At 32.1% G+C, this 8886-nt stretch overlaps 1 long non-coding RNA gene across 1 annotated transcript; it reads left to right on the top strand.

Annotated features, from left to right (window-relative positions):
• Nucleotides 1-941: 941 nt before the first annotated feature.
• On the top strand, nt 942-1650 carry LOC133324546 (uncharacterized). Its single transcript, XR_009754126.1, has 2 exons — nt 942-993; nt 1549-1650. It is a non-coding gene; the product is annotated as an uncharacterized LOC133324546 (long non-coding RNA).
• The last annotated feature ends 7236 nt before the right edge of the window (nt 1651-8886 follow it).

Raw genomic sequence — 8886 nt, 5'->3', positions numbered from 1 at the left:
AAATATCTGTTATAAATTTTTAAAAAATAGTCTAGTGTACCAAATCATGAATATAAATTAAAGAATCATTCCCCTGACTATTAGGTCAAAGGTTATATAACTGGTACCAAACTCTATATGTTTATTTACGTAAAAAGACTTTTATTTTCTGACGGAAAAAATAAAAATCACAAAAAGACTTTTATTTTTGACGAAAAAAATAAAAGTCCCAAAAAGACTTTTATTTCTGACGGAAAAAATAAAAGTCCCAAAAAGACTGTTATTTTTGACGGAAAAAATAAAAGTCCCAAAAAGACTTTTATTTTTGACGGAAAAAATAAAAATCCCAAAAAGACTTTTATTTTTGACGGAAAAAATAAAAATCATTTTTAACAGTTAAAAATCAACGTTTATTTTTTCCGTTAAAAAATAATTAATTAAAGTGGATTTTTTTTATTTAGGTCACATAATAACAGTTATTTTTTACCTGATTTGATATAAGTTATAACCGTTACGGTCCCTGGAAATTAAAATTAGTCAATATCATACATATTCAAATGCAATCGAAAGAAGCAAGAATTCTTATATTGTTACCATCAGAGAGATAGACTAATCTTGAAAATCGATCTTTATGAATCTGAATAAAATTTTTTTTTATTTTTCTTGAAAAAAGTACTCTTTTATTAAAAAAAGTACTCTTTTGGTACCTTACCACATATTTCATTTTCCATCCCTGCTGTGTGCACACGAAACCGTTTGGCGCTGTGGTGCGGAGAGCACACATTCAAGAAGAAGACAATTGACTCAACGAAAAGTACCGAATTTCATATCTATAAAACCGCATACACTGCATACACCGGTCATCAGTCGACTAACAGTCAGCTAAACATAACACACAACCAACAAACTAAACAAAGTGATAAAAACACAAACTTTTGTGTCTTCTCTTTTTCCGTGAGTGAATTTTAATCTAAAAAATCAAAACAATCAACATGCCTTGCCCCTGTGGAACTGGTAAGTACTAAAAAACACCTCGCTTGCTCTCTCTATAAACTTCTAATCGGTGATAAGGCAAAGTAATGCCAAAAAATTGTGAACGTGAAAAATAAAAATAATTTGTAGAAATTGTGCCAATTGTTGTTAGTTTTTTTCGGTTTTGATTTTTGGCAAAGTTTTCGCTATTCCTTTTTGAAAGGGTAGTTTCGGTTGTGTGATTCGTTTGAGACATTTAATGAAAATCAAATAGAATTACGGGTTATTAAACTGAAATGCTTAAAAAACGAATTTCGGTTGCGTGATTCGTTTGAGATCTTTAGAAAATTTTAAAGGAATTTAAGGATATATAACCCAAATTCTTGAAGAAAAAAAGTTTTATAAATTGTACAAATTATTAAAAAGACTAATTACAACCTAAATGCTTACTTTGCGAACACCGTATTATAAGTTCACAAGGACGAAAAATTATTATCCGGTTTTAAATATTCGGACTATTATTTTTTTTTTTTAATTTATGAATATCACCTTCTAACCCTGTATTTCCTTTCTTTTTTCCCCCCTCCCGAAAATCAGGTTGCAAATGCGCTTCTCAAACACAATCTACCGGTAGCTGCGGTTGCGGTTCATCCTGCAAATGCGGCAGCAGCTGTGACAAGGGTAGCTGCGGCAAGTAAAGGATTCTCTACGAACTGAGATCTTGAGATTCTCCTTTCTAGCTAAACTTTATTCATCTGTAATGCTTCCATAAATGTTTCTCATGCCTGAGATCGAATTATATACTACATATATCATATTTGTAAATTAGTTTTAAATACACATTTCCAAAATTTGTCCTTTTACTACTATTTAAAAACATTATTTTTATAAAATAAAAAAAATCTAAACAAATTATAAGTACTGTTTTTATTGTAACTGATGGGTTTAAAATTTTTGGCTACCACACCAACAACTGAATAGTGAAGAAAACAACACAGGCAATTGGAAAGTTGTAATCAAAAAACAAATTGCTTATGTTTTGATCGTAAGCAAATTAAAAAAAAAGAGTGAATGAACTTTACCGGCTTTCATAAGCAAATTACACATGGCCATGATACACATGACACAGTGTTTTGAAATCGAAATTAAAAGAACAACAAAATTAAAAAAAAATAATATTTGAAATATTTTCTAAGCCCACAAAAATATATTAAATACCTTGGGTTATCAATATTAGACTTCGAAGTCCGGCACTATTTAATCTTAATATATTAAAGATTAACTTTAAGCTCTTTTATATATTAACATGAGTGAGTGACTTAGTGACTGACAGATCATCGCCCAGACGAAGCAACTACGCTAGAAGCTAAACATTTTGAGTGTGGCTTGTTATTGGTAGGCAGGCGTGAGAAAAGGTTTGAAAATACGAACTAGAAGGACATATTTAGTACTAAAATGTACTTTTAGTTGAGCGTATAGAGATGGAATCCTGAAAATAGGAATTAGGATGGCTATTGGAGTACAGGGTTAATGTAGCTTTAAAAAATCGTACTTATGGGTACAAAAAGTACTGTATGGCACTAAATTTGGTTCAAGTTGGATTTATGTGAACAAATAGAGCGGGAGTCTTCAAATTCGGAATTAAAATAACTGTTGGAGTGTAGGATTGAGGTAGTTTGGGAAATTCGTACTTATTGGTGCGAAAAGTACTATATGGTACTAAATTTAGTACAATTTGGATTTTGCTTGAACGGATGGAGCTGAAAACATGAAATTTTGAGTAAAGATTGACGTATAGAGACATCTTTGGAAATTCGTATTTATGTGTAGGAAAAAGTACTATTAAGCGGCACTAGATTTGGCACAATTTGGGTGAACGGAGAAAGCTGGAAACCTAAAATTTGGAATAATGGCTGCAGTTGAAATATAGAAATGAAATATGAAATCATAGTACTTATGTGTACTAAATTGGACTATATTTGTACCAAATATAGTCCAATTATGTGTGAACGGATAGAGCTGGACTCCAGAATTTTGGAATAAAAATTATTATTGGAGGGTAGGATTGAGGTAGTATAAGAAATTCGAATATCTATGTGAACGAGTAGGGATGGAATCCTGAAATTTATTATAAAAATTACTAATGTAGCGTAGAAGAGAAGGAGTTTTGGAAAAACGTACTTGCGTCTACGAAAAGTAATAAATGGTACTAAATTTTGTACAATTTGGATGTTGGTGAACGGATAGCGCTGGAATCTTTAAATGTGGACTTAAGTGTGCATGACTGAGGTAGTATTGGAAATTCGTACTTATGGGTACAAAGTACTAAATTTAGTACAATTGGGACTTTGGTAAAAGGGTAGAACTGGAATCCTGAAAGTTGCAACTAAGTTTACGGTCGGAGTGTAGGATTGTGGCAAGTGTGGAATATGAGTACGAAAACTGGAATTTTTAAATTTGGACTTACGATTACTATTTGAAAGCAGGATTGAAGTAATTATGGAAATTCAATAAAGTGAGTTTAATTACATATAACGATTTTATAGTATATAAAGTTATTTCAGGGTGAACGTAAACCAACAGCTAAAGTGCAACACTAATTACTGTCTTCGTCCAAATTTAAAATGAACTGTCAATTTCCAACAAATTTGGCTGAATATTAATATAATAAATATGTATAGGCCAAAAAATCTAATTTTGGAGGAGTATTGGAGGTATACCAAATAATGATCCGGTCTATCCAGTTTTTCTTCAGTTATTTCATAGACCTAAGTATATGTAAATGTAGGTATCCGAATCTATCAGATCAAATCTATCGATTTTTTGTCACTTTCTCCAATAATAAACACTTGTACAAAATTGCATAAACTTACAATAACTCCTTCTATTTTTGACCGCTGTTAATATAAACTCGTGACATAATGGCTCCGCCACAAAGGGTCAACATTTTGAAAAATTGTTTATCACTTATGAAGCGATACTTTTCAGAATGTTGTATATTTGGCGGTTGGTCTACTCCGACTCACAGTGTCAACATTTTTTAAATTTGTTAATCCAATATAAAGCGAATTGAATGTCCGATTCAGCCCAAGCTATACACTCTTTTGGTATATCCCAATAAAAATAGGATAAGATTTTGGGGCGTGGGGTTTTCTTCCTAACTAAAACATACCATGAAATAGCCCTCGAAATATAAAAGTCCCGAACGACTACAGGATTAACGAATATCCTCTATAAGACAAATTAAGATTTTAATGTGTAAATTCATCCTTTAAAATATATATATAAAACCGATTTAATTTCAGCAAAGAGTTCTAATATTACAAAATTGTATAGTATTTTCAAGAAGACCCTTAATTCCTACCACATAGGTTCAATGCTGTCGACCACAACACCTCCAAAGAACCATGTAAACATTTAACTTACTTACAAAACTTATCAACAAGGCCTGACCCAGCATATATGAATGTCTATGTACATGCATATAAACACACGTCACCAAAACATAAATAATCTACCAAATTCATGTAAGTCTCCAGAACCCCTAGTAGTCAACATTTTACTATGGTGCGTGTAATTTTATAAAATCAGATATGACAAACAGATTAAGATTAGACATATGTACATACATACTTATGTTACCATTTGTATGTAAAACTAAGTACATTTTACACCCTATTCAACCCATTGTGCTTACATAAATAACAGATCCAATTCAATTGATTCGGTTTGTTTGGCTACGTGTGTATTGGTACGTTCGTTCAGTCAGTGCACACCGCACTTCTCAGCTTAAATAACATCCACTGTGTGCACACGAAACCGTTTGGCGCTGTGGTGCGGAGAGCAGCACATTCAAGAAGAAGACAATTGACTCAACGAAAAGTACCGAATTTCATATCTATAAAACCGCATACACTGCATACACCGGTCATCAGTCGACTAACAGTCAGCTAAACATAACACACAACCAACAAACTAAACAAAGTGATAAAAACACAAACTTTTGTGTCTTCTCTTTTTCCGTGAGTGAATTTTAATCTAAAAAATCAAAACAATCAACATGCCTTGCCCCTGTGGAACTGGTAAGTACTAAAAAACAATTTGCTCGCTCGCTTGCTCTCTCTAAAATCTTCTAATCGGTGATAAGACAAAATAGTGCCAAAAATTTGTGAACGTGAAAAGTAAAAATAATTTGTATCAATTGTGCCAATTGTGTTTAGTTTTTTTTTCGATTTTTTTTTTTTTTTTTTTTTGCAAAGTGTTTACTATTCTTTTTTGAATTGTATTTTTGATTCGTTTGAGACCTTTCGAAAAATCTAAAGGAATTTAAGGATATTATATATCCGGAATCCTTAAAACAAAGTTTAACAAATTGTAAAAAATAATATTAATAAAAAAATATTTAAAATAACCAACTAAATGCGTACTTTGCGATCACCGTTCATAATGACAAAAATTACTATCCGGTCTTAGAAATTCGGATTTTTTAATTTATGAATATCATATTTTAACCATGCATTCTCTTTCTGTTTTCCCCTTATTCAGGTTGCAAATGCGCTTCTCAAACCCAATCTACCGGTAGCTGCGGTTGCGGTTCATCCTGCAAATGCGGCAGCAGCTGTGACAAGGGTAGCTGCGGCAAGTAAAGGAGTCTCTACGAACTGATATCTTGAGATTCTCCTTTCCACCTTAAATTTATTCATCTGTAATGCTTCCATAAATGCTTCTCATACCTGAGATCGAATTATATACTACATATATCATTTGTAAATTAGTTTTAAATACACATTTCCGAAATTTGTCTTTTTACTAATATTTAAAAAAAGACATTATTTTTAAAAAATAAAAAACTCAGAAAAAACTATAAATAATTTTTTGTATTGTAATTGATGGGTTTAAAAGTTTAGCTATCACAGACATATACAAGAAAACAATAAAAACAAGTGGGAAAGCTGTAATAAAAAATGCTTATGTTTTGATCGTAAGCAAATTAAAGAGTGAATGAACTTTGCCGGCTTTCATAAGCAAATTACACTTGGCCATAAAGAATACGGCACAGTGGTTTAAAATCGAAATAAAAAAATGAAACTACAAAAATATGTTGTAGATATTTGAATGTCTCAGGTTATCAAAATAACACAATTAGCCGAGCGTCTGGCGCTATTTAATGAGGACCTCTGAACTTTCGATGTGGAGCATAAAATCGACAAAATATATACACTGGTGGCCAATACTAAAGCAACTGAAATTCCAATGTTTTAGCGTTATAATTACCATGTTTTGGTTTGGTTTCGCTTTTTATATATAATTTTTAATGGGATTTTATTACAAAAATATGTGTTTGTTTTCGATTTTGACTTACTGCCAAAATTATATACAAATGGCTACTAACAAATACAGCACACCTATAAAACAGCAAATTATCATGGATTGTGATAAAAATTTATAACAGAAAATTATGTTGGAGAAATATTCATTTAATAAATCCCTGATTCCTCGAACTATAAGTTGGTTCAGCACGGAGGAAGGCTGCAAAAGAACATCAGTTCATTCCAATCAACAAATTGTCCGGGAAGTAAAATACACCCATTTAGGAGGACAACGGAATTCGTGAGAGGGTTATTGTTACCCGCAAACCATCAAGAAAGCCATTTATTTCCCAGAATGAATCGGAAAAGCCAGATTGCTTTTCGCAAAAGCTCACATCAATTGGAATCCGACTCAGTGGAGAAATGTTATCTTCTCTGATAAATTAAAGTTTATTTTTTAAGACTCAGAAGCGAACAAATTTGCGATTAGAAAGCCTAAAAATTAAAGACTCAGGCCTAAATATTGCAAGGGAAGCATCGATCAATTTACCAGATTTATGAAGTAATGGATCAGATTGTTTATACAAATGTATTGGAAAATGCAATGGCTCCCTTCGGTGAAGAAGAAATACCGCTTGTTTGGGTGTTTAGGTTATCAATAACCTCAAATATAATTCAAAAGGTTGGTTGCGGGAGTAAAAAATCAGATTTTTATAATAAAAGAAGAGTTTCACAAACAAACAGGCATACCCTTTTCCAAAGGTTCAGGAGGCGAGTAGAGTTGCCTAGTAGAGTTGCAGCCGTAATCAAACGTAATGTTTATGCTGTCGTTTACTAATGTTTATGAGTTGATTTAGTTTTATGTATACCGAAGATCCTAGCCTCCTTGAAGCTAAATATTTTAATTTCTTTTCCAGAGTATACACGATTTTCATATAGAAAATGTTCTCAAAAAACAAAATCTCCTGAATCTTGAATGAACTAATTGGTTTTTTAGCCGAAATTTCTTTATGTTGACATTTAGGATACCTACAGGGTAGGCCCAGTAATTTTTTAGTATTTTCAATTTAAAAACTAGGCCACCTCGCTAATACTACCTGTGCTGTTGTATTGATCAGAAGCATATGAGGCAGCTCTTGGAGAGAAATCTTTGAGAAAAAAATTATCCAAAAGATCTGCGTCGACGGTGAATATGGTCGTCGAATGAACCATGAGCTACACCATCTATTCTCGGACATCGACAAAGTCAGGCGGATCGAATAGCTGCGACTACGTTGGCTAGGTCGTGTTGTGAGAATGGATGATTCCCCCTCACAACAGGTATATAAAAGAGAGCCAAGTGATGGTTTACAATGAAGGGTAAAATCACGAATCCACTCTGCCACAAGCCAGCTAAGTAAGAAAGAAACCCAAAACCTCCTGAGAGAAAATTGTAAATGTAGCACTACGTTTTTTTATGTATATGGAAGGACCTAATTTGTTTTCTAAACGATATTTCTTTATGTTAACATTTAGGGGATTTTTAAAGGGTGGGTTCAGTTTTGGCATAGTTTCGATAAAAAAAACGCTGAGCAATTTTGAGTATTTTCTAGATTGTAGAAAATTTCCTATATACCAATTATTTAATACAAGCCTGCTTTATTGTGTTCTCAAGGTCATTATCGCATTTTTAAATCAAAATTAGTGCATGTTTGCATTCTCAGAACATAAAATGGTTGCCGAAAAAAGATCAATATATGTAGGTTTATGTTCTGGTATTGTCCTATATAAAAGTCACATTCCATTGTTGGTATTTTAAAGTTTATTTCTAGGGTATTACTGATTACTGTAATTTGGTATTATGGGCTTTCCAAACGGGAAATTTTCTATTCCGTTTGCAACACCTCGAAATATATTAAGTATATATATTCTTGATTAGAATAATTTTTTTGTCGTTTTAACCATGTCTGTTAAAATCACGAAAATAGGATATATATAACGTACCCCAATATCCGACATTTAAAGGCATTTAGACACGTTTCTCACTGGGTAGAAAATATTCCTAATAAAAGTTATTAATATTGATCCAAATTTTAGGGCAGCCTCCATATAACACTACATCTCAAATTTCAGCCGAATTGGATTTAGATTCTCATTGAGTTAAAAATCTATTGTAGAAAATTTCCTATATACCAATTATTTAATACAAGCCTGCTTTATTGTGTTCTCAAGGTCATTATCGCATTTTTAAATCAAAATTAGTGCATGTTTGCATTCTCAGAACATAAAATGGTTGTCGAAAAAAGATCAATATATGTAGGTTTATGTTCTGGTATTGTCCTATATAAAAGTCACATTCCATTGTTGGTATTTTAAAGTTTATTTCTAGGGTATTACTGATTACTGTAATTTGGTATTATGGGCTTTCCAAACGGGAAATTTTCTATTCCGTTTGCAACACCTCGAAATATATTAAGTATATATATATTCTTGATTAGAATAATTTTTTTGTCGTTTTAACCATGTCTGTTAAAATCACGAAAATAGGATATATATATAACGTACCCCAATATCCGACATTTAAAGGCATTTAGACACGTTTCTCACTGGGTAGAAAATGTTCCTAATAAAAGTTATTAATATTGAT

Source organism: Musca vetustissima, unplaced genomic scaffold, assembly GCF_032173495.1.
Source record: "Musca vetustissima isolate MV318-11 ecotype Yass unplaced genomic scaffold, APGP_CSIRO_Mvet_v1 utg4171, whole genome shotgun sequence".
Taxonomy (NCBI): domain Eukaryota; kingdom Metazoa; phylum Arthropoda; class Insecta; order Diptera; family Muscidae; genus Musca; species Musca vetustissima.
The sequence above is the reverse complement of the archived record's forward strand: the minus strand, read 5'-3'. Positions and strand labels throughout refer to the sequence as shown.